The sequence below is a fragment of the Podarcis melisellensis genome (genome assembly GCF_964234715.1).
Source record: "Podarcis melisellensis genome assembly, chromosome: 18".
In the NCBI taxonomy this organism is placed as follows: domain Eukaryota; kingdom Metazoa; phylum Chordata; class Lepidosauria; order Squamata; family Lacertidae; genus Podarcis; species Podarcis melisellensis.
Window position 1 is genome coordinate 4418278 of NC_138536.1, and position 23875 is coordinate 4442152.

General features: G+C 47.6%; 1 long non-coding RNA gene across 1 annotated transcript in view; it reads right to left on the minus strand.

Annotated features, from left to right (window-relative positions):
• LOC309361047 overlaps positions 1-23875 on the minus strand; it is a 190604-nt gene that overhangs the window by 25297 nt on the left and 141432 nt on the right. The gene's annotated exons all lie outside the window — the stretch shown is intronic.

Consider the following 23875-nt stretch of genomic DNA (forward strand, 5'->3'; position numbering starts at 1 on the left):
GTCTCCTCCAGCACCAGAATTCAAAAGCATCCATTCTTTGGCGATGAGCCTTCTTGATGGTCCAGCTCTCACTTCCATACATCACTACTGGGACAACCGTAGCTTTAGCTATATGGACCTTTGTCGGCAAGGTAATGTATCTGGTGTACCTTAACAGGAGTGGGGGGGGGGGGAGAGGTGTCTGATGAAATTGGCATGGGGAAGGGGGAAAGTTTCACAGATGCAGAAATCCTTTGGCCTTACGCTACCCTCTGGCCTTTGGTGGAACGGACACTTGCGTGGTAGGAAAACCCACCTCAGTGTCACATATTGAAATCGCGTTTCCAACGAAATTCGTAAGCTTCCTTCTCCTTTCCACTGAAAAACCGTGGAATCAGAGGAGGCCTTGCCAGTTTCTAATCTCTGTCTTTTCACTCCAAAAGATTTGTCAGATGTATGAAAAGGTCAGCTCGTAGACAAACAGAAACCCGGCCAGCTATGTTTGATGCTGGCCTCACCCTTTCCCTTCCAAGGTTTGCTGTTTCAAAGGAGTCCAAGGCGGCGGGGACTGTGAAGGAAACTGGGGCAGCCCCATGGAGGAGCAGCCTTGCTGCCTCTGCAGACCAATGTCCAAAAAATTACACCCATAGACACAACAACAATTTATTACCGTATTTTTCGACCATAAGACGCACCTAGTTTTTAGAGAAGGCAAACAAGAAAACAAATATTCTGCACGAAACATTTGATGTATGATTTTTGTGGCCAAAGACGTGATTTGACGGTGAGTTTGTGGTAGCCCAATGGAAAAATACTGAGGATCCATGTGGATCTGTGCTTTGTGACCACGTTTTTGCGCCATTGCGGCCCCACGCAACAGTGGGTGCGTGGGTTTTTGGGTGCAGACTGTAGCCATGGACATGCTATGTGATCTGATGGTGAATTTGGGGTGACCCAGTGCAAAATTCCTGAGGATCCATGGGCTTTTACCTCCCCCTCCCAGGCAGCCTCCTTTATCGCTAGCCTCCCTTATCTCCCTCCTGATCGCTTGCTGATCAGCTGCTTCCTTTCAACACCCCCTTCCCTCTTGTTTGCCTTAGTGTCTTTTCCTTAGCTGGAGCAGTTTTTTGCTCCTCCTTTTCTTCTAATTTCTCTCCTCTTTGCTTTAGTATTCCTGTCTCCTCTCCTTGCAAGTTTGCTGTCTTTACCTCCCCACTCCCAGGCAGCCTCCTTTATCGCGTCCCTTATCTCCCTCCCAATTGCTTGCCAATCAGTGGCTTTGTTTCAACACCCACTTCCCTCTTTCAAAAAAAGAGCATGATCTGCCTTTTGCCCTTAGGCAATTTGGCTCCAGGGACCACGTATTCGCTCCATAAGACGCACAGACATTTCCCCTTACTTTTCAGGAGGGAGGAAAAAAGTGTGTCTTATGGATCGAAAAATACGGTATTTATACCCCGCCCATCTGGCTGGGTTTCCCCAGCCACACTGGGCGGCTTCCAACAAAAGATTAAAAATTCTATTGGTCGTTTCATTCTTCTAAACCACTTTGAGGTTTTCTTTCTTGCCATCAAGCAGTGTGCATATTACAAAAATAAGTAAATAGATAATAAAGCATGCAATGTTAGTCCTACTCAGAGTTCGTTGTTGGCACCTGTCTTTCTCGAGAGGGCCTTCTCGGTGGTGGCTCCTCCCAGGCGACAATAAACAACTTTCTAGAAGACATCTGATGGCAGCCCTGTTTAAGGAAGTTTGTAATGTTTGATGTTTTACTGTGTTTTTAATGTTCTGTTGGGAGCCGCCCAGAGTGGTTGGAGAGACCTGGCCAAATGGGCGGGATATAGGTAATAAATAAATAATAATTATTACTACTACTACTACTATACTACTACAGGGATGTGGGTGGCACTGTGGGTTAACCCACAGAGCCTAGGACTTGCCGATCAGAAGGTCGGCGGTTTGAATCCCCGCGACAGGGTGAGCTCCCGTTGCTCAGTCCCTGCTCCTGCCCACCTAGCAGTTCAAAAGCACGTCAAAGTGCAAGTAGATAAATAGGTACCACTCCGGCAGGAAGGTAGACAGCGTTTCTCGTTCGCCAGAAGTGGCTTCGTCCTGCTGGCCACATGACCCGGAGTACGCCGGCTCCCTCAGCCAATAAAGCGAGATGATCGCCGCAACCCCAGAGTCAGCCACGACTGGACCTAATAGTCAGGGGTCCCTTTACCTTTACCTTACTACTACTACTATTAAAATAATGTGCAAAATTGCTTCATATTAGGGGAGTAAGTTGCTGTAATAATAATAATAATAATAATAATAATAATAATAATAATAATAATAATAGGCAGGACAATGTAAAATTGGGTGCAAAAGCAAGGCAGGAACAGGCAGTCCAGCTTTTGCACAACATTTCCTTTTTTTAAAGTTGCCAATGGATGTGGAGCGAACTAGGAAACAGAACATTAAAAGCTGCCCCTGCGACCTTCTGCATGCAAAAGTGATGCTTTAGCACTTAGTGAAGAAAGCCTAAAGTTTGCGGAAGACGAGAAATTGGGAAATGGCATAAGAAGATCGGAGGAGGTAAGGTCAACGGCGCTCATTAATGCAGTTTTATTTCCGCAAGATACCTTGCCTTGGCGGCAGGGATACTGCCTCTTGTTTATGGGAAAGTTGGTCTTCCTGGGAAATAATTTCCTTCCCGCCATTGGCTTGGCTTCAGCCAGCCTTGGAACTACTTCTGAGTAGAACTTTCCTCCCCAAAGAAATAAAATAAAACTTTCGCCAAGGACAAGGGAAGCTGTGGCTCTGCAAAGGCTGCACCCCAACTCTCCACAGTTCCCCCAGTGTGGTCAATGCTTTTAGGCAAAGATGGCCAGCAATTTCTGGAGGGCCTAAAGTTCAGCATCTTTGGGGAAAGAACTCCCTGGTCCTGAATGGGGTAACTGTGTCCCTGAAGGACCAGGAGCGCAGCCTGGGAGTCATTTTGGACTCGCAGCTGTCCATGGAGGCGCAGGTCAATTCTGTGTCCAGGGCAGCTCCATCTGGTACGCAGGACGAGACCCTACCTGCCTGCGCACTTTCTCCCCAGAGTGGTGCATGCTCTGGTTATCTCCAGCTTGGACTACTGCAATGCGTTCTACGTGGGGCTACCTTTGAAGGTGACCTGGAAACTACAACTAATCCAGAATGCGGCAGCTAGACTGGGGACTGGGAGTGGCCGCCGGGACCACATAACGCCGGTCCTGAAAGATCTCCATTGGCTCCCAGTACGTTTCTGAGCACAATTCAAAGTGTTGGTGCTGACCTTTAAAGCCCTAAATGGCCCAGTATCCCTGAAGGAGCGTCTCTACCCTTATCGTTCAGCCCAGACACTGAGGTCCAGCCCCGAGGGCCTTCTGGCGGTTCCCTCATTGCGAGAAGTGAGGTTACAGGGAACCAGGCAGAGGGCCTTCTCGGTGGTGGCGCCCTCCTTCAGATGTGAAGGAAAAAAGCAGTTATCTTCTCTTTAAAAGGCATTTGAAGGCAGCCCTGTTCAGGGAAGTTTTTAATATTTAATGCTTTATTGTTTTTAACACTTGATTGGAAGCCGCCCAGAGTGGCTGGGGAAACTCAGCCAGATGGGCGGGGTATAAATAATAAATTATTATTATATAAAGAACGTGGTTTCAAAAAGGTGCAGAATGAATGAATCTTTATTTGTGTCAGCCATCGGCCATAGCAGCAAAGCAACAACACAATATACAAAGAACAGAAATGAAAAGTCAGTTCTATAAAACACACTTTAGGGTCCTGAATCAACAGTTGAATAGCGGACCTTATTTTGATTGCCCCAGCTAAAAACCTTGCCACCTTTGCTGTCACCTGCTCATCTTGATCTGCCAAGAGAATGGACACTGTGGCAGTGGTTGGGTGACCCGGGATGGACAATAAAAGAGGGGTGATTATCTCATTCCTCAAGTCTTTATAAAGAGGGCAAGACAGAAGGGCATGCGCCACCGATTTGGGACTGCCATCTCCAAAGGGACAGAAGCGTTTTTCGTGTGGGATCTGTTGGAATCGTCTCTCAAGTCCAGCCGAGGGCAAGACATTCAATCTTGAATATTGATATTGATATTGTATAAAAATGTGTTGTATTAACTATACAAAACTATACTAAATTAAGGTTATAACACTTAATTTAAATTTAACACTTAACTTAAAGGGATGTGGGTGGCGCTGTGGGTTAAACCACAGAGCCTAGGGCTTGCCGATCAGAAGGTCAGCGGTTCGAATCCCCATGACAGGGTGAGCTCCCGTTGTTCTGTACCAGCTCCTGCCAACCTAGCAGTTCGAAAGCACATCAAAGTGCAAGTAGATAAATAGGTACCGCTCCAGCGGGAAGGTAAACGGCGTTTCCGTGCGCTGCTCTGGTTTGCCAGAAGCGGCTTAGTCCTGCTGGCCACATGACCCGGAAGCTGTATGCCGGCTCCCTTGGCCAGTAAAATGAGATGAGCGCCGCAACCCCAGAGTCGGCCACGACTGGACCTAATGGTCAGGGGTCCCTTTACCTTTACCTATAACACTTATTTTCATATTAACTTCACATTAATAAAGATATTTATAATTATTAGTAGTTTACATTACATGTTTACACCTCTTCTTATTTCATGTTACAAAAAGTTTCTAGAGACTAGAGTATCAGTCTTTGTCAATTGTGTTTCTAAAGGAACTTTTGTTATTGTTAAATGCCAATGTGTTTGCGTTATTAAGTTTGTTAAGAATAAAAAAAATCATTCTAAGCTAGAGCTTAATCATTATTTCCCTATTAATATACTTCTTCTTAATTGCACTTCACTATTAATATTCTTCTTAATTGCTTTTCAGATCAACAATTACTTTCATAAAGTACGTGTTTTGTTATGTGCAAATGGCTTTAGATACCCATTGTTGTTGTTGTTGTTTAGTCGTGTCCGACTCTTCGTGACCCCCTGGACCAGAGCACGCCAGGCACTCCTGTCTTCCACTGCCTCCCACAGTTTGGTCAAACTCATGCTGGTAGCTTCGAGAACACTGTCCAACCATCTCGTCCTCTGTCGTCCCCTTCTCCTTGCGCCCTCTATCTTTCCCAGCATCAGGGTCTTTTCCAGGGAGTCTTCTCTTCTCCTGAGGTGGCCAAAGTCTTGGAGCCTCAGCTTCACGATCTGTCCGTCCAGTGAGCACTCAGGGCTGATTTCCTTCAGAATGGAGAGGTTGGATCTTCTTGCAGTCCATGGGACTCTCAAGAGTCTCCTCCAGCACCAGAATTCAAAAGCATCCATTCTTTGGCAATCAGCCTTCTTTATGGTCCACAAATTACCACGTAGCATATATTCAACACACAAAAAAGCAACAATTCATTGTTGACAAAGGACAGCTGGACATAGAAAGGGCCCCATTACCTTCAGTAGCTGAGGGCCACATCAAACCTAAATCCAGCCCTGGCAATGACCAATGAGAACCACATGGAGGCACATGAATTTAGGCAAGTTTAGAGCACAATGGGAACAACTCGCAGCTTTCTGGTATTCCCCGGTTTCCCCATTCTTGGAGCTGCACTTCTGACCCCTTGATTTGAGTGCGTTTTCCTTTCACCTTTCACTACTGGAGAGAAATTAATCTCCGCTTCCAGGGCAGAGAGAATCCACCGAACGACAACAATGAAAATCCGTTCTGCGGCGCTTAGGAAATGCAGTAGCAAGCACTCCACAAAAATCCCCAGCATTGTCTAAGCTTCTAGCGGACATATTTTCGGGTGGGGTGACCCCACTCCGGCGCAAATAGCGTCCCTCTCTCTCTCTCCTTCGGACGGCCACCCATTGCCAGCAAACCACCCAAACCTTTGGCCTTGATTTTCTGCACAAAGGCAGGTCTGAAAATTTGCCGATTCCGGAAAGCCCTCTTGGGTGTTTAGCTAAGGCTGCTTGTTTTCCTGTCGTCTTATCCGTCGGGTCATCAGCTAATCAGTTTTTAACTGGTTTAGGAAGCGGGTTTTTAAACAGGGGAGTTTGTTTTCTTTTTTTAGAGGTTTGCCATCATGGAATGAGGTGCTTAGGAGCTGACAAAGAGGTATTCAAGAAGACACAAGCCCTTGTGTCTCACTGAGACCAAGATTCTAGATCTCATGGTTCTGGACAAAGGCTTGGTTTAACTAGGAACTCTATTGTACTCAATGAATTTAGGACAGCTACAGACTAGGAAGGGACGCAGGTGGCGCTGTGGGTTAAACCACAGAGCCTAGGGCTTGCCGATCAGAAGGTTGGCGGTTCGAATCCCTGCGACAGTGTGAGCTCCCATTGCTCAGTCCCTGCTCCTGCCAACCTAGCAGTTCGAAAGCACGTCAAAGTGCAAGGAGATAAATAGGTACCGCTCCGGCGGGAAGGTAAACGGCATTTCTGTGCGCTGCTCTGGTTCGCCAGAAGCGGCTTAGTCCTGCTGGCCACATGACCCGGAAGCTGTACGCCGGCTCCCTCGGCCAACAAAGCGAGATGAGCACTGCAACCCCAGAGTCAGCCACGAGTGGACCTAATTGTCAGGGGTCCCTTTATCTTTTACAGACTAGGGAACTGGGCCAACATTAACACAGTGAATTTCCATAGGGACAAATGTACTGTTCAGCATACCCTGCAACATTTATCCGGTGTTTGAATCCCATTCCGTAATGATAATTTTACTATTTATACCCCACACATCTTACTGCCCCAGCTACTCTGGACAGCTTCCAACATATATAAAAACACAACAGAACATTAAAATAAATAACTTCCCTATACAGGATTGCCTTCAGACAGCTCAGGGATCGGATAACTCCATACCCTCCAACATTTTTCCAATGAAAATAAGGACCCCTAAGGAAAAATGGGACATTCCAGGATCAAATCATAACCTGGGGCAGCTTCTCTAAATCAGGGATGTGTCTGAAAATAGGGACATTTGGACTTAGGGAGTGTTATGTACTGAATTGAATAGGATCCAAACTGCAGCAGTCTGATTGGTCCTAGAACAATAGGATCCAAAAGGCAGCAGTCTGATTGGTCCTAGAACAATAGGATCCAAAAGGCAGCAGTCTGATTGGTCCTAGAACAATAGGATCCAAAAGGCAGCAGTCTGATTGCTCCTAGAACAATAGGATCCAAAAGGCAGCAGTCTGATTGGTCCTAGAACAATAGGATCCAAAAGGCAGCAGTCTGATTGGTCCTAGGATCCAAAAGGCAGCAGTCTGATTGGTCCTAGAACAATAGGATCCAAAAGGCAGCAGTCTGATTGGTCCTAGAACAATAGGATCCAAAAGGCAGCAGTCTGATTGGTCCTAGAACAATGCAGCAGTATGATTGGTTGGCAGGAACCACCCAATCACGCTCCAGATAGAAGTGAATCCACAACCTGATTGGCTGACAGTAGAATTCCGGAATTAGCCAATCATGTGCAGCCCATTGTGTAAATAATGTATATAAAGCAGATACTTTGAGGGGACTTTCATTCATTCCTCCTCACCACTATGAGCTGAATAAAGAGCATGAAATCACTTTGCGACTCTGAGTATATTTCAGGCAGGAAGAACCAGATGCACAAATTAAGGATGGGGGACACCTGGCTTGACAGCAGGACATGTGAAACGGATCCTGGGGACTTAGTAGAACACAAGCTGAACATGAGCCCACAGGGTGATGCAGCAGCAAAAAAGGCTAATGCTATTCTAGGCTGCGTAAGCATAAGTCTAGTGTCTAGATCAAGGGAAGGAATAGTACTGCTTTATTCTGCCTGGGTCAGACCACACCGGGAGTACAGTGATACCTCGGGTTACAGATGCTTCAGGTTACGGATACTTCAGGTTACAGACTCCACTGACCCAGAAACAGTACCTCGGGTTAAGAACTTTGCTTCAGGATGAGAACAGAAATCGTGCTCTGGCAGTGCAGCGGCAGCAGGAGGCCCCATTAGCTAAAGTGGTGCTTCAGGTTAAGAACAGTTTCAGGTTAGGAATGGACCTCCGGAACGAATTAAGTTCTTAACCCGAGGTACCAGTGTATTATTAACCCCAGAGTCGGCCATGACTGGACCTAATGGTCAGGGGTCCCTTTACTTTACGACGTAAAGATCAGCGCTTCCCTGAGGCGGTCAAGAGGTCATCTTCTCAACCCCCTCGCCACAACCTGTCCTTCAGCGCTAGAGGGATGTTTACATCGAAGGATGTGAGGTGCTGCTGATTCTTTTAAAAAATGCATGCTTTGCTGCACCACAGACTTCAAAACTCAAAGTTTGACAACTATAGGAAAGCGCAGGCATACATTTCCTGTTGTCTCCACAAATCCCGGCGCTGGGTCCCCTCCACAGTCCTCCCGGCCTTGGCATATCTGCAGATTTTCCAGCCTTGGAATGATTTGCCCTTCACCCTGTCCTCCAAACCCATTGTTTGCCTCAAGTGGCCTCTGCAGTCCCCTTCTTGGGAGATGGATGCCTTCTTTTCCTGCGCAGCCAGGCTCTTATTTCTGGACACTTCGGCGCTTTGGGAGAAAAGCGCTGAGGCCACCAGTTCCCTTTCTTCTCAACCTTGAGGGTGACAGATGTCAGTCTGGAACGTCAAGTGTCCTTTATCCTCCTCTGCTTGGCTCTTTCTCTCTTTCCTGAGAGAAAAGGGGGAATTTGGAGGGCAAGACCAAAGGCCAGGCCACATCCTGTTTTTGCAGTGGCCAACTGGGCACCCACACAATGTTCAGCAGTTGACGTGAGGAGGGTACTGGAGGGGTACGGGTGGCGCTGTGGTCTCAAACACTGTTATGTACTGAGTTGAATAGGGTCCAGAATGCAGCAGTCTGATTGGTCCTAGAACAATAGGATTCAGAATGCAGCAGTCTGATTGGTCCTAGGACAATGCAGCAGTATGATTGGTCTGCAGGAGCCACCCAATGCAGCTCCAGTTGGATGTGAATCCACAACCTGATTGGCCGACAGGAGAATTCCGGAATTAGCCAATCACGTGCAGCTCATTGTGTAAATAATGTATATAAAGCAGATAATTTGGGGAAACTTTCATTCCCTCCTCACCACTATGAGCTGAATAAAGAGCATGAAATCCACTGTCAGAGTACCGTATTTTTTGCTCTATAAGACTCCCTTTCCCCCTCCTAAAAAGTAAGGGGGAATGTGTGTGCGTCTTATGGAGCGAATGCAGGCTGCGCAGCTATCCCAGAAGCCAGAACAGCAAGAGGGATTGCTGCTTTCACTGCGCAGTGATCCCTTTTGCTGTTCTGGCTTCTGAGACTCAGAATACTTTTTTCCTTGTTTTCCTCCTCCAAAAACTAGGTGCGTCCTGTGGTCTGGTGCGTCTTATAGAGCGAAAAATACAGTATATTTCAAACACTGAGCCTCTTGTTGCGTCGGAATCTCCTTCCTTGCAACTTGAAGCCACGGGTTTGAGTCCTCTCCTCCAGAGCAGGAGAAAGCAAGAATGCTCCCTCTTTCATGTGATAGCCCTTAAGATATCTGAAGATGGCTCTCACATCTCCTCTCATTCTCCACTTTTCTAGTCTAAACACACCCAGCTCCTTCAAATACTCCTCATAAGGCTTTTGTTTCCAGACCCTTGATCATCTCAGTTACCCTTCTCTGCATACCTTCCAGCTTGTCAACATCCTTCTTAAATTCTGCTGCCCAGAACTGGACACAGTACAGTGGTAAAGGCAAAGGCAAAGGGACCCTGACCATTAGGTCCAGTCGTGGCCGACTCTGGGGTTGCGGCGCTCATCTCGCTTTATGGCCGAGGGAGCCGGCGTACAGCTTCTGGGTCATGTGGCCAGCAGGACTTAGCCGCTTCTGGCGAACCAGAGCAGCGCATGGAAACGCCGTTTACCTTCCCGCCGGAGTGGTACCTATTGATCTACTTGCACTTTGATGTGCTTTCGAACTGCTAGGTGGGCAGGAGCAGGGACCGAGCAACGGGAGCTCACCCTGTCATTGCGGGGATTTGAACCGCCGACCTTCTGATCAGCAAGTCCTAGGCTCTGTGGTTTAACCCACAGCGCTACCCGCGTCCCTTTATGTAGTAAAGGATGAGGGAAAAGAGGACCAGAGTTCAGTGACAGAGCCAAAGGACCCTGGTTCCATTCCCAGGTCCTCAAATCACAGAATCTTGGAAGGGACACCCAGGACTCATCTAGTCCAGCCCGCTGCAATGCAGGAATCTCGGCTAAAGCATCCCTGACTATCCAACCTCTGTTTAGAAACCTCCAAGGAAGGAGAGTCCATCACCTCTCGTGGGAGTCTGTTCCACTGCAGAACAGCTCTCACTGTCAGAAAGTCTTTCCGAACGTCGAGTTCCTTGCAACTTATTCGGCTTAACCTGAAACTGTTCATAACCTGAAGCCCCACTTTAGCTAATGGGGCTTCCTGCTGCTGCCGCGCCGCCGGAGCACGATTTCTGTTTTCATCCTGAAGCAAAGTTCTTAACCCGAGGTACTGTTTCTGGGTTAGTGGAGTCTGTAACCTGAAGCGTATGTAACCCGAGGTACCAATGTACATTGATCAGTGAATTCTTACATTTGGTATCGTGCAGCAGAGACCCTTGGAATAGATAGGAAGAAACTGCGATGAAGTGTTTTGTGGGGACAAATCGCAAAGGCCACAAAAGCGATGGTGCTGATTTTGGTAGTGGGCTGCATGTGCCTGATATCTGCTGGAGGGGCAACCCCCCCAACCTATACACAAATTCCTGCAACAGTGTGCACAAAACGGAGCTGGAGAGGCCCCATGAGACCATAAGCTGACCCCATGTAGTCTAGCATCCTGTTCTCACAGTGGCCAAGAGGATGGGAAGCCTGAAAGAGGATTCAAGCCTAAGAGCTTTCTTCCCTCCTGTGGTTTTCCCCTCTTTACACACAAGCAGTGCCAGATTTACGTATAGTGGTGCCTTGGGTTAAGTACTTAATTCGTTCCAGAGGTCCGTTCTTAACCTGAAACTGTTCTTAACCTGAAGCGCCACTTTAGCTAATGGGGCCTCCCGCTGCTGCCGCACCGCCGGAGCACGATTTCTGTTCTCATCCTGAAGCAAAGTTCTTAACCTGAAGCACTATTTCTGGGTTAGCGGAGTCTGTAACCTGAAGCGTATGTAACCCGAGGTAGCACTGTATAAGCTAAACAAGCTATAGCTTAGGGCCCCGCTCTCTTGGGGGCCCCAAAAAATATTTAAAGGAAAAACACCTGGATGTACATTTCCAAAATATAAGATTAAAAAACCAAAATAAAACTGAAATAAATAATTTAAGGTCTTATGCATATAATAAAGGTTCATGAATGTACCAAACAAACACGTACATAGAAATATAGGCCACATGTCTGAAGATGCACAGGAGAGCAGCTATAGAGCCATTTTGACTCCCAGGCTGACCAGGTGTTTTCTCTGAAAGGTCAAACGGAAAAGCCTCCCCATTGCCTTTTCCTTCACAAATCCTGTCTTAAGGGTATATCTGTGCATGAATGGGGCGAGCCTGTGACCTGGCTCAGGAACTAAGTACCGTATTTTTTGCTCTATAAGACTCCCTTTTCCCCTCCTAAAAAGTAAGGGGAAATGTGTGTGTGTCTTATGGAGCGAATGCAGGCTGCGCAGCTATCCCAGAAGCCAGAACAGCAAGAGGGATTGCTGCTTTCACTGCGCAGCGATCCCTCTTGCTGTTCTGGCTCCTGAGATTCAGAATATTTTGTTTCTTATTTTCCTCCTCCAAAAACTAGGTGCGTCTTGTGGTCTGGTGCGTCTTATAGAGCAAAAAATACGGTACTTATCATTACAAAAGAATGGCTAGGCTCCCCAGGGTAACAATCCAGTAAACATTAACAGGTAACTTGCCAAGGGATGCAGGTGGCACTGTGGGTTAAACCACAGAGCCTAGGGCTTGCTGATCAGAAGGTCGGCGGTTCGAATCCCCGCAATGACGGGATGAGCTCCCGTTGCTCGGTCCCTGCTCCTGCCAACCTAGCAGTTCGAAAGCACATCAAAGTGCAAGTAGATAAATAGGTACCACTCCGGCGGGAAGGTAAACGGCGTTTCTGTGCGCTGCTCTGGTTCGCCAGAAGCGGCTTAGTCCTGCTGGCCACATGACCTGGAAGCTGTACGCCGGCTCCCTCGGCCAATAAAGTGAGATGAGCGCCGCAACCTCAGAGTCGGCCACGACTGGACCTAATGGTCAGGGGTCCCTTTACATTTACCTAACTTGCCAAACAGTAGGTAAACAACCCACTCAGTTTTCTGCCTTAGCCTGCCCTTCCTGTGATGTAGGTATGATGTTTCTGGGGGTGGTCTTTGACTCCAAGGTGGGCAATTGAAAGGGCGGACACACCTTCATTCTGGGTCCCTCCTCTCTCCTGCGGGTGAGGGGAGCACCCTGTTGCAACAGTTCAATAAAGATCAGGCTTACTAGCTGCTTTGCTTCTCAATATTCTCTGGTTGGCCTCTGTTCTTTTCCTCCGACCGATGGAGAACCTACAAAGGACGCTATGAGGGCTTTTGTTGTCCCCCATAAGGGAATAAGGGCAGATTTTCGTTTATTACAAAACCTACATACAGCAGCAGTGTTTTGTGTTGTGTCGGCTCCTGTGATGTAAGTCATGGGCCCCACCTGCTAGCCTGCTCCCTAAAATATCCCTGGTTTGCTCCTTTCTATATATAGAGTGCCTACATTCTGCATGGACTGGTTGCAGGGCAACATGGGCAAATGGCTTGAGATACCTATGAGGTCCATAAATGACCATATAGCATATATTCAACACAAAGAAACAGCGACCATTTGTTGTTGACAAAGGACAGCTGGACATAGAAAGGACCCCATTACCTTCAGGAGCTTAGGGCCTCATCAAACCTAAACCCAGCCTTGCACACAGCTAACCTTTCCCTTGTTACCGGAAAAATCCGAGGGCTTCCTTGGACAAAAAGTAAAGACACCAACCAGAGTAAATTGAAGCAAATCAGCAGCCTGTAGGCTTGGTCTTTATTGAAGAAAGACTGTCGCGACAGGGTGCTCCCCTCACTTGCAGGTGAGAGGAAAGACACTGAAAAATGGTGTGCAAGGTCTTATAAAAACTTTTGGAATTGCCACCCTGTAGATCAAGACCACCCCCAGAAACATCATGCATATATTACAGAAAGGAGGGGTTGAGGGAGGAGTTGTGGTGGTAACCTGAGTGTCCTGTCACCTGGCTGGTTCCCCCTTTCCCCCTCCCCATGAGTACTTTCCAGGTGACAGAGGGGAGTTTGCAGTTTCCTGCCCCCAGAGGGAAGATCTGATCATTGTCCTTTGTTCCAGTCCATGCTGAATCCACTCCCATATGCAAGTTCTTTGTGATCTTGATGGTCTTCTGTCTAGGACCATCAGGGTTGGCATAGCAACTGGGCAGGGCTCCTGTGTATGTGCTGGGATGCTCAGGGATTATGGCTGCCCTGTATCAAACCTTCCCCATTTTGTGGTCCTTCCTTCATGGGGTAAAATAAAAGTGGAACAGTACAAATCCGATGTATGGTTGATTTTCTATGAATTTATAACAGAAGCGTAGCGTATGTAGTGTGTGAGTGTGTGTGAAGTTTGTACAAACTGGATGATGGGGGGGGGGTTCCTGCTACACCTTGAACTTCTCTCTAAACTTGTCCGTTTGGCCGATGCAAATTCTCCCATGAAAGCCCATCCCCGCTAATGATCAGGAAGGATTAAAAAATAAATTCAGTAGGAGGACATCATCATCACGTCGCACACTTCACATTTTTGGTTAAAGGAGATTCTCTTGGCTGCTCAAATAAAAGGAAAAACCCCTGTAATTCCTATTTGGTTGTCACCCACTGGGAAGAAGCCTTCTGAGAGACTACCAGGAAACAAGGGAGAAAAGTTTATTACCCCTGCCTCCAGAGAAATCAGATACTACAAAATCCCCACAGAGAAGGAAATGGCATGGATATTTTCAGCCCAATGCCTCTCTAATGGGAGCGGAAGTCTTGTTGATACAGACAGCGCATGCTATGCGCAGGGAGACGAGGTTGCGAGAAGCAGGAATGGCACAGGGCCACATGGAATGCATTCCTGGATAATGAAACTTGCTTTCTTGTCCAAGAGCAGAACTTTCGTTTCATCCAGTTATCGTTAAGCTCGACGGCGCTCGTTAATGCTGTTTGATTTCCTTACCCCGGCTGCAGGAAAAGCGTCTTTTCTTGATGGGGAATGTGGGTTTTCCTGGGAAATGGAACTCTTCCCAGCATTGGCTTCACCACGGCCAACTTTGGAACTATGACTTCTTCTTTTTTCGTAAAGTTGTTTATTTGGTTTTTCAAATCAAGATTTTACAGCTCTGGGTTAAACCACAGAGCCTAGGACTTGCCGATCAGAAGGTCGGCGGTTCGAATCCCCGCAATGACGGGGTGAGCTCCCGTTGCTCTGTCCCTGCTCCTGCCAACCTAGCAATTCGAAAGCACGTCAACGTGCAAGTAGACAAATAGGTACCACTCCGGCGGGAAGGTAAACGGCGTTTCCGTGCGCTGCTCTGGTTCGCCAGAAGCGGCTTAGTCCTGCTGGCCACATGACCCGGAAGCTGTACGCCGGCTCCCTCGGCCAATAAAGCGAAATGAGCGCCGCAACCCCAGAGTCGTCCATGACTGGACCTAATGGTCAGGGGTCCCATTACCTTTTATCAAACATAAATCATAAAGACAGGATTCCAAGGAATCTCCTGCACTCCCACCCTCTCCTTTGTGGGTCCTATTATTACGGTAATCCTTTACTCCTGCATCTTTTATGAAAATCCAAACCCTTTAGCCTCTTCCATTATGTCCAGAATTCAGCCTTAAACTAAAGGTGATATTCCAATCCTGCAAGCGATTTTAACTATTTACCCCTAAAAAACCCGTAGCCTTCCTGCTAGGAATTATGTAACCTCACTTCTCCCAGAAGGCGCTCGGAGCTGGACCCCAGTGTCCAGGCTGGACGATGAGGTTGGAGATGCTCCTTTAGGTATACTGGGCCGAGGCCGTTTAGGGCTTGCAAGGTCAGCACCAACACTTTGAATTGTGCTCGGAAACATCCTGGGAGCCAATGTAGGTGTTAAGTTGTGGGTGAACATATCAGACGACACAGCGATTCTTCAAACAGCTCTTGTTTATTCACAGGCCAGAACAGAACTGAAGGGTTCAGCCAGCCTGCTTATATAGCGCTCCAATACCACGCAACTGTAACAACTTCCTGTAACTATCCAATCACTGAACGTCACTTTCCATCCCTTATTTGCATATGTGGACCTGAGTGAAAACTATCTACATTATCCCCCTGCTGGCCCAGGGTGAGAACTTCAGTACATAACAGTGGGTCGTTCAGGACTGGTGTTATGTGGTCTTGGCAGCCGCTCCCAGTTATCAGGGATAATTGGGAAAGGAAATACATACATACATACATACATACATACATACATACATACGAAGGAAGGAAGGAAGGAAGGAAGGAAGGAAGGAAGGAAGGAAGTTTACTAATCACAAAGTCTATCATGCCATCTAAAGTTTTTCATAAAAGTGTCTCTGCGTGTGTCTCCCTCTCTCTTCCTCTCACTATGGTTCATTAAAATCCAGCTTTCAGCCAACTACCATTCTCAACTGATTCATCAAATCTATATTTATCAGGGCTGCGGTGATTAAAAAAGGTTATTATCTTCCAAAAGGTTCTGTCAAGTTTCTGAGCGGCTATGCCCAAACTGTCCTCTGGGGGGTGCACAAATTCCAAAAACAATGAATGCTAAAAAGTTTTAACACGACTTGGGAATTAAAAAAAAAAACCTTTTGCTTTTGCCAAATTAAATTTGTGTAAAACTGCAAAATAGAAATCATTAAAAATGATGGCTAAGTACACACAGTTGTTGTTGTTGTTGTTAAGCCACAATGGAATGTCTAGCCAACTTTTTTTTTTTTGCTGCGACATTTATTACTGTTTTTGTCGTTGTTGTTGCTGCTGCTATTATTCATTACATTTCTATACCCCTTTATATTTTAAAGAAAAAAAATCTCAAGGCGGTTTGCAACACACGAAAACCTCAAATAAAACAATCTGGAACTAAACAAAGCTCCAAGGAAAATATATCAGAGTGACATTTTGCTACTATAAATGCCTATATCATTTATATATAAAAAAGGTAAAGGACCCCTGGACGGTTAAGTCCATTCAAAGGCGACCATGGGGTTGCGGCGCTCATCTCGCTTTCAGGCCGAGGGAGCCGGCGTTTGTCCGCAGACAGCTTTCCGGGTCATGTGGCTAGCGGGACTAAACCGCTTCTGGCACAACGGGACACCGTGACGGAAAGCAGAGCGCACGGAAATGCCGTTTACCTTCCCTGCCACAGTGATACCTGTTTATCTACTTGTACTGATGTGCTTTCAAACTGCTAGGTGGGCAGGAGCTGGGATGGAGCAACAGGAGCTCACTCCATCACAGGGATTCGAACCGCCGACCTTCTGATCGGCAAGCCCAAGAGGCTCAGTGGTTTAGACCACAGCGCCACTGTCAGGAGTGCTTGCAGGAGCCAGACCCTGTGACCAGTAGGGCTTCGCAGGACTGGGGCCTTCCTAAGTTTGTTCTGGAGAGGCAAGGTGTGGCCGCACAGGTAAGGCCGACTGGTAACTCGCTGCACCTGGTGGCAAGAGCCGGGAAGGGATATAAGGTCAGCATTTCCCTTCGACTCTTTGCCACAGCAACATGTTTCCTGCCTTGCTGTGTTTGGCTCCTTCCTTCCTGATCCTCAGACCTCGGCTTCTTGACTCCTTGCTCCTCCACCCTCGGACCCTTGACTTTGTGACTCCCTCTTCTTGAACCTTGGACCCTTGACTTCGTGACTCCTTGCTTCTCAACCCTCGGACCCCTGACTTTGTGACTCCCTGCTCCTCGACCCTCGGACCCTTGACTTCGTGACTCCTTGTTCCTTGACCCTTGGACCCTTGACTTCCTGACTCCTTGTTCCTCAACCCTCGGACCCTTTACTTTGTGACTCCCTGCTTCTCGACCCTCGGACCCCTGGCTTCTTGACTCTCATTCCTGCTCCCACCCCGCCATCTTGCCCCCGGTCCCGACATCCTCAGCCGGGACTTCGATCGCTCGTAGACCAGACCATGACAGCCACCGTGAGTCCCTAACTTCATTTATAGAGCTGGACTTCAGGAAAGCAGGGTGGTGTAGTGGTTAGAGTGTCGGACTAGGACCTGGGAGATCAGGGTTCGAATCTCCACTCCATCACGAAGCTCTCGGGGCTGACCTTGGAGTCAGTCGCAGCCTTTTCACCTTCCTCGCAGGGTTGTTGTAGGAGGAGGGGGTTGAACCATGTTGTATTTGGAGAGTGACAGCGTTAGAGAGGTTTTCGTGGGCAGCAGGGGGGATTCCTGAAGACAGCTGCCATTCCACCTGCTATGCCAGTCCCTGCGATGAGTCTAACCTCAAAATTACCGCCCTACTCCAGCTTAATAGCAGGGGAAGATCCGCTGCCTATATTCCGCTTTAATAAGTAAACAAGGTGAGAGAACACAGAGTGGCTTCAAGTTGACATCAGTAGAAGCAGTGGCAACGGGAGTCGGCTGCCGAATCTGCCATGTCGGGCCCGCAGGACAAAGAATGCCAGAGGAGAAGGAACGTCACCTGCCTGTCAAGCCTCAAGACTTCCAATTAGCTAAATTGGCAGCAGCAGTGCCCAAGTCGAGAGAAGAAAGGAGGGGAGCACAGCACTAGAGCAAGGTGTTTTAAAACTTTTAATGAATGCCCCCGGGGGTGAAGTTTCCGAGGGCTCCGCGCGAGGTTTTCTTTCAGTAGATTGGCGTCAACACTGACGAAGCTGCTAATTGGAAGATGCTCGGTAGGTTTGGCGGGGCGGGAGGGCTGAACGGGCTTCTCCAAGTCCAGTGGTGTAGCGTGGGTTGTCAGTACCCGGGGCAAGGCAAGTAATTTGCACCCCCTAACCCGTGGATTTGCGCCCCCTAACCCTAACCCCCAGATGTTGCGCCCGGTACGGCCGGCCCCCCTGCACCCCCTACACTACGCCACTGTCCAAGTCGGTGCCCCCACCTCTATATCCTGCCGGACCTCTAACTCCTCATCAGCCACACCCAACTTGGCCAAAAACCGACTCTGGGCCCAGGCTGCCAGAAAGACCGTTATTCTCCCTGCCTGGGCTCTAAGATCTTTGGGGGAAACACCGTTCTCAGTCCCACCACCCTCACAAGCGCATTGGGTAGGGACACAAGAGAGGGCCTTTTTGGTGTTGGCTCCTCCCAGATGTCGTGTAGCCTTATTAGACTTTACCGATTGGTGGGTTCTGCGTTGCTCCCAGAGGGGAGGAAGGAAGTCAAATGACACCAAGGTTTGGTTCAGAGAAAGAGTTCTTTATTTCTGCTCTCCGGAGCAGCAGAAAGGCACTTGCGTGGTGAGTCCACAGCAAGTCCAAAGAAATGAGAAATTTCATGCAGTATATATATCCTCCAGGCACCCTCTCCCCCTTCCCCAGGAATCCAACCACGTCAGCTTATACACGTAAGTTGACATCCATCATCATAAACAGATATTCCTGTTCCGGTACTCTAGACCATAAAAGGTTGTTCCTGTTCCTATACTCTTATCTTGGGGCAGGAGGTCACCAACTCTAAGAGCGCTCCTGGCACCGTTCCCGGGTCTCTTGGCAGACCTGACACGGTCTGTGCGTCTTTGTGGTCAGGATGTAAGATAAGACCCAGATGTGCCATCCCTGCTCCACTCGGAACTGGCAAGGCCATCCATTGCCGTCCCAGACTGATAAAGGAGAGGGCTTTGAGCACTTGTTTATACAACTGGCTTTCTGTTTATACATTGACCCAAGAGCTCAAGTTAATGCATTTTAGAAATGCTCCCTTGGAGGAGGAAAAATGGAGTGTGGAATCAAATCAAATATCTTTAATACGGCCAATGACCAGAAAGCAATTTATAAAAAATATGACATTATAAGTAGTATTGTGCTACAAATAATAGTGGAAATATGGCCAATTCACAGAATTGGTGCTTATATTTATATACTTTTAAGGTTTTAAGAATTCAATTCAGGTGTCACTACTGTTTATTATCGTTCCTTCGATGTTTACAATTTGAACTCTGTTGTTGACATCATTGCTCGTCTTATTCTTGTTGCAATGTAACAGTACTTTGCCACAGGCCTGTTAATTTCGGACTCTTTGTCAGCTAAGAGGTGTCTGATATAGGTGTCGTCTGTACTACAAGGTATTTTCCTCAGAATCGGTTCGATCAGCTCTTTTCTTGAGTCGCGATATAATGGGCAGTATAAGATGACATGCCCAATGGTTTCGATTTCGTTGCTGTTACAGGGACACAATCTTTGTTCGATCAGTATTTTGTTGTATCTTCCCTCTAGAAGAGCTGAAGGGAGAGCGTTAAAGCGGGCCCTGGAAAATGCCCATCGGTGTTTAGCGTTGTCTAGAACTTTGAGATAGTTTGCTAGAGGGGGCCTTTGGGAATTGTATAGGAGTATATAAGTTATCAGAAGTTGATTAAAGTCATTTTGGGCTTCAATGTCCCTGAGTCTTTCTTTGATTGTGTTCTTAGCCCTTCCCCTTTCTAAACTTAATAAATACTCTGGGGAGAGACCATATGTGGCCAATTTTCTGAGAGTGCCCTTCAACCAACTAGATTGGAATTTGTCAAGAAGCATCAGGGAAAGTAGTCCAACTGGCGAGTTGTTAAGTCTTAGCCAAGTGCATTAGGTTCTTATCCATACTTTGGCTTTAATGCTGTATAAGCCCGCTTCCAGTCGTAGGGCGGCGTTTGGGACGCATTTAGGTGTTTGCAGGAGTGATCTAAGGAAACCTGATTGTATCTTTTCATATGGGTCTAGATTAGAGAGGAAGACGAGTGGTGCGCCGTATAGTATTTGTGCTGTTGGTTTTGCAACGAATAGTTTAATTGTAGCAGGAATGACATTTCCTCCCGTTGTGTGATGGAATCTTAGAATTGCTGTTGTACTTTTTTGTGCTGTAGAGGAGCTGTAATTTATGTGGGCAGTCTTCTTCTTTGATGCTTGGAGGAAAAATGGGGATTTTGGGTCCCGTTTCAGACTGACTGCACAGAAACATTCCTTCAGTCGGAATTCCCTCCCTAGAGAAACCAGGCTGGCTCCTGTCTTGCCATATACCCGCTGTAGGCGGAGATCATTTTATTCCAGCAGGCCTTTGGGAAACTGGCCTTGCTTGGCAGTCTCAAGGGTTTAGCCTGGTTTGAGTTCATTGCCCTTGAACTCTTGCTTGGATAGTGAATAGAGGGGTCTGTAGAAAGAGGCCAGCTCTACAGAGGTAAAATCTGTATTCAGTGCTCTCCCCATATTTGCATGTGGCACTGTGGCTTAAACCACAGAGCCTAGGACTTGCTGATCAGAAGGCCGGTGGTTCGAATCCCTGTGACGGCGTGAGCTCCCATTGCTCAGTCCCTGCTCCTGCCAACCTAGCAGTCCAAAAGCATGTCAAGTGCAAGTAGATAAATAGGTACCACTCCGGCGGAGAGGTAAACGGCGTTTCCGTGCGCTGCTCTGGTTCGCCAGAAGCGGCTTAGTCCTGCTGGCCACATGACCCAGAAGCTGGATGCCGGCTCCCTCGGCCAATAAAGCGAGATGAGCGCCGCAACCCCAGAGTCAGCCACAACTGGACCTAATGGTCAGCGGTCCCTTTACCCTTTACCTTTACTTACAGGAAGGTTGTCTAGTACATTGGCCCTTTTGCGCTGCAAAAAAGGTTCCCTCCTGCTTCGAATCATGATTTCTGCTATCCATCGTTTACACACCAGTGCCTGGTTTGCATTCCAGAGGCAAAACATTGCTTCTGCAATTTCCTTTGTCTCTCTTTCCCTTTCTCCAGATGGGAATGTTCAGGGTGGCAGGAGAGGATATATTGTTTATTAATATCCTTCCTAACTTGCGCTGCCAAGTTCCTTTACTTAGCAGAGTTGCATTCCTCTTTTTACATGCACAGCAGATAGTTGGTTGCAGGCTCGTGTTGTAGCCTTATTGGAGTTCACCGATTGGGTCTGTGTTGCTCCGGGACAGGAGGAAGGAAGTCAAAATGACACCGAGGTTGGTTCAAAGAAAGAGTTTATTCTGCTCTCCGGATAGCAGAAGGCATTTGTGTGGTGAGTCCACAGCAAGTCCAAAGAAATGACAGGTGTCATGCAGTTTATATATCCTCCAGGCACCCTCTCACTCCTCCCCTAGGAGCCCAACCACGTCGGCGTACGTACACAGGTTGACATCACATATGTTCCTGCTCTGGTACTCTCAACCATAAAAGGATCTTCCTTCCTGTACTTCTGACCATAAAAGGATATTCCTGTTCCTACTCCTATCTTGGAGCAAGATATTCCTGTTCCTACTCCTATCTTGGAGCAAGAGGTCACTACTTCCGAGAACATGCTCTGGCGTTAGTCCCAGACTTGGGTCTCTGCATCATTTGTGGTCAGGACATAAGATATGTCTGTGTCTGTTCTACTGGTAAAGTCAAGGCCGGTCTTGCCGTCAAACTGATAAGGGAGAGAGCTGTGTTCTTGTTTTGCATTTGCTCAACGGCTAAAGTTTATGCATTTTAGCTAAGGAGAAATGGGGATTTTGGTGCAGTTTAAAAACTGCCTGCACAGTCAGTTTTGGGGTTTGGGAAACCCATTCCTTCAGTGTGAGCCTCTCGCTATTATACAATTCAGTCTGTTTCAAAGCGTTCCAAAACCAAGCTGCGCTTTCCCACAGAAAGGAATGCGAAATGGATGAAGCTGTTCCAGACTTTTGAAAACAACCCCTAAAGCGGCGATTTAACATGAACTTTACTATCTGACGAGGCCATTGATCCATAAAATGGAAGCAATAAACAATGTACTGCAAGTCGCGCAATCCATCCATCAGTAGCTGAACTGGATTCAACACAGTCACAAAAAAATAGCAGTAAAAACAAAAATGCAAAATAAAGAGCAAAAACAGATCTCGGTGTAACACTCAAATCGGAAGCGTAACACTCAAAATGGAGCGCGTTTGGCTTCTGAAAAAAGATCGCAAACCGGAACACTTATTTCCGGGTTTGCAGCGTTCTGGTTCCAAGTTGTTCAAGTACCAAGGCGTTTACGAACCAAGGTACCGCGACGGTCACCTCCAGACTGGATTATTGTAACTCGCTCTACGTGGAGCTGCCCTTGAGACTGACCCAGAAACTCCAGCGGGTGCAGAATGCTGCAGCGAGACTCCTTACGGGGGTCTTCGCTGCGAGATCACATTCACCCGGTGCTATACCAGCTGCACTGGCTCCCAGTGGAGTACAGGATCAGGTTTAAGGTGCTGGTTTTAACCTTTAAAACCCTATACGGCCTAGGACCCTCGTACCTACGGGACCGCCTCTCCTGGTATGTCCCACAGAGAAATGTACGGTCTTCAAATAAAAACATCTTGAAGGTCCCAGGCCACAGAGAAGTTAGGCTGGCCTTGACCAGAGCCAGGGCTTTTTCGGCTGTGGCTCCAATCTGGTGGAACGCTCTGCCACAAGAGACCAGGGCTCTGAGGGACTTGACATCTTTCCGCAGGGCCTGCAAGACAGAGCTGTTCCGCCAGGCCTTTGGCCAGGGCACAGCCTGACTCCCTCCCTTGGCAACCTTCGCGGAGCTCTGGCCCAATGGTGGCCAGTGGCTTGAATTTAATTAATTTTATAATGAATGATTTTAGAATGTTGTTTGTGCTGTACTTTTGTACTGTTTTATTGTTGTTAGCCGCCCTGAGCCTGGCTTCGGCTGGGGAGGGTGGGATATAAATAAAATTTATTATTATTATTATTACCACTGTAATAATAATGGAATCAGAAGTCCCTATTTCCATCGGCAAAACGATGGCAGGTATGTTTCCCTCAAAGGGAAGTTGTTCCAAGCCCTTTAAATTTTGCTTGCATCCTTCTGGTCTCACTTCCCATCTTTCCAGATAAATGGAGAACTAAACCTCCGTATTTTCTGGCGTATAAGACGACCCCCCCAACTTTTCCAGTTAAAATACAGAGTTTGGGATATACTCGCCGTATAAGACTACCCCTCTTCCAACGCACACCAAATAAAAATTTTAAAAACCCATTCTCCAGTCTGGCTCGGAATTCCGCTCCACTTCTCGGTGGCCGGGGGCTTCTGGGGCCAATTTTCAAGCCTATTTCTGCTTCATCTAGAGAGCTTGGGGTCCCTTGATTTAATTTGCTGCCGTTTTATCCTTTGGTGGGGAGTTGCTGCAGGAGCTGCTGCTGTAGCCGGCATATAAGACGGCCCCCGACTTTTGAGAAGATTTTCCTGGGTTAAAAAGTAGTCTTATACGCCAGAAAATACAGTATGTAACAGCAAGCTTTTCTTTCCAGGTTTTCAAAACGAAGCACAGTGTATTTTACAGTGTGCAAAGTCCCCAGTTTGAAGCACCTTAAGGTCTGGGCCTTAAAGAAGGCTGATCGCCGAAGAATGGATGCTTTTGAATTCTGGTGCTGGAGGAGACTCTTGAGAGTCCCATGGACTGCAAGAAGATCAAACCTCTCCATTCAGAAGGAAATCAGCCCTGAGTGCTCACTGGAAGGACAGATCCTGAAGCTGAGGCTCCAAGACTTTGGCCACCGCATGAGAAGAGAAGACTCCCTGGAAAAGACCCTGATGTTGGGAAAGATGGAGGGCGCAAGGAGAAGGGGACGACGGAGGACGAGATGGTTGGACAGTGTTCTCGAAGCTACCAGCATGAGTTTGACCAAACTACGGGAGGCAGTGGAAGACAGGAGTGCCTGGCGTGCTCTGGTCCAGGGGGTCACAAAGAGGCGGACACCACTAAACGACTAAACAACAACAAGGTCTGGGCCAAATGAGAT